We start from the raw sequence: 2494 nt of genomic DNA on the forward strand, positions 1-2494 counted from the left end.
GTTCCGATCCTTTATGTTATACTGGGGTCCTGTAGTTCTGAAGGATTGCCTTCCCAGTGAGTTGTATGACAATTTCATGTTGTTTTCAGTGGCCATGTATTTGTTTTTGTCACCTGAAATTACTGGCCAAATGGTTGAATTTGCCCATAAATTGACCATTTCTTTTGTGGAACACTTTGGAAAACTCTATGGTAGAGATCAGATTGTGTTCAGTGTTCACCAGCTTATACATTTAGCAGAGGAATACAAACGATTTGGACCCTTGGATAATGTTTCTGGATTCCCTTTTGAGAATTATCTTGGCCAAATAAAGCATCTGTTACGCAAGCCAAACCAACCTCTACAGCAGGTAGTCAAAAGATTATCAGAAAAGCCACAGGTTGAGTTTCCACTAGCAACAGATGAACCAGTATTACAGAACATCCATACTGATGGTCCACTTCCTCGGCATTTCAGTGCTGCTCTACAGTACAAAAAGGTCTCCAATAGTCGTTTCACCTTGTCTACAAAGCAAGGGGATAATTGTTTTCAGGTGGGAGATACTATTGCAGTAGTACAGAATATAGTCCAGGAACAAAATGAGGTCTATGTAATATACAGAACCTTCAGACAGCGTGAATCATATTACACTTATCCCTGTGAGTCCTCATGCATAGGCACATATAAGGTCAGAGAGTTGTGTGACAATATTGGGGTTGGTAAACTTAGCTGTATTAAACGCAAATGTGTTCTGTGTCCAGAGGCTGAGGGAGATGGCCTCATAGCCATTCCAATAGCTCATATGCAGTAGCATTCATATATGTAAAAAATTAACTAAAACTAACTTTACCAACCCCAATATCATAATATTTATATTCTAATGTCATTTATTGTACAGAATGGAAAAGGAGGTGGTGCTGTGGGCCGTGGTACTATTTCCTACTGGAGGAACTGCTACAGTTCCTTCCAGTTGGTTCAATCCAAAGGATAGTACCTTGTTCTGGCCCCCAAAAAACATCAACTTTTCTAAGGCCCTCAAAGAAAAAATGATGCCTCAAAACGGATGGACCATGCATGAATATGTTCGGCTCTTAATTTCTTGTGGTAAGTAGACGTGGTAAGTGGTGCATTTATATAGCGGTTTTATCCGAGGACACTTTGACACAAATTCAGGGGGACCCCGGGATCAAACTGCACTTTCTGATTCCCAACCGGCAACTCTACCCCTGAGCCACAGCCAAGTGTTGGTAGTTGCCTCATTTGGCAGATGGTATTCTGGTTGCCATTTTCAAAATCCTGTTTATATTGCATTGTTTAAGTATTAGTCACACTTCTTTAAATGGCATACTGTATTTCCGACTTGTTTTACAGACTCACTTGAAAAGGCCAAGCAACATGAAGACAAGTATATAACTACTGGATGTCCAACCACTGATTTAGAATCTGAGGAGGAAACGGATGCACGGCGTAAAAGACGAATAAGGTACATGCAGTGCCCACACTGAGATTAGGAGGCCAGGGTTTCCATCTCTGGCCGAGTCAGAGAGACTAATCCGTTCCTCACTGCTTGGAACTCTGCCTCGAGGGTTGGATTGGATGTCTGTCCTGTGATGGACTAGTGTCATGTCTATGTGTGCTTGTACGTCAAGCTGTCTCATTTTACAGAAAAGGGCGATGGGCTCCTGGCCCGAGAACAGTGCATCTCAAGGCTTGCTCATTTATTGTAATTATACTGATAAATGTTTATTTAAGGCCAAATACTGTGTACATGGAGTCAGATGAGGAGCCAGAAACCATCAGCGCTAAGAGAAGATTTGCCAAGCCACCTGCTGTTCTTTTTCCAGGTACAGTGGCACTGTCAGTTATGACACTAATGGCTACCCATTTAAGTATTTGCATGTATAATTATTTCTACTTTGTTAATCCAGTGCTGCTCGACTCCAATGTACCAACACCCAACCAGTACCTACCTGCACCAATACCAGTGCGGCAAACCAACCAGTCTGTACCAACCCCTAGTGAAATCAGTGGTATGTTATTACAATTTTAATTTGCAAGCATGTAGTTCCTCGGTCAATACATGCAAACATATCAGTCATGTGATATGTGTTAAAGTTTCTGTCTTGTGTTCCCTTTTAGCCTCTGAAGGAAGGTGCTTGGAGGACGTGCAGACATTTGACCAGCCTGATAATGGTAACCAGTCTAACCACTTCGCATTACTACTAGGGTATGTGCTTTGTCAGAGTTATAACTTTCATAGTTCATGTTTTATGTTTTCATTTTAGGCTTTTGTGGAAGCTTCTTGGCAGAGCTAGAGTCAAGAGACCACTTTAATGATGGTAAGTACTAATGGGCTACATATATGTGATGCCCTGATTGGCCACTCTTATTGTGTCTAAAGTCCGTTTAGATGGGAGGCGGTATTGGGGGATTAATACTACTACTTACAGGAGAAGACCTTTTTGACTTGAAATGTTAATTCAATTTAAAATGTTTAGTTGATAATACAGTAGCT

At 41.3% G+C, this 2494-nt stretch overlaps 1 long non-coding RNA gene across 1 annotated transcript; it reads left to right on the plus strand.

Annotated features, from left to right (window-relative positions):
• The first annotated feature begins 880 nt into the window (after positions 1-880).
• LOC308332556 lies at positions 881-1809 on the plus strand. Its single transcript, XR_013965725.1, has 3 exons — positions 881-1083; positions 1351-1462; positions 1732-1809. It is a non-coding gene; the product is annotated as an uncharacterized lncRNA (long non-coding RNA).
• Positions 1810-2494: the final 685 nt, after the last annotated feature.

The sequence above is a fragment of the Protomyctophum bolini genome, assembly GCF_963924005.1.
Source record: "Protomyctophum bolini genome assembly, chromosome: 18".
Taxonomy (NCBI): domain Eukaryota; kingdom Metazoa; phylum Chordata; class Actinopteri; order Myctophiformes; family Myctophidae; genus Protomyctophum; species Protomyctophum bolini.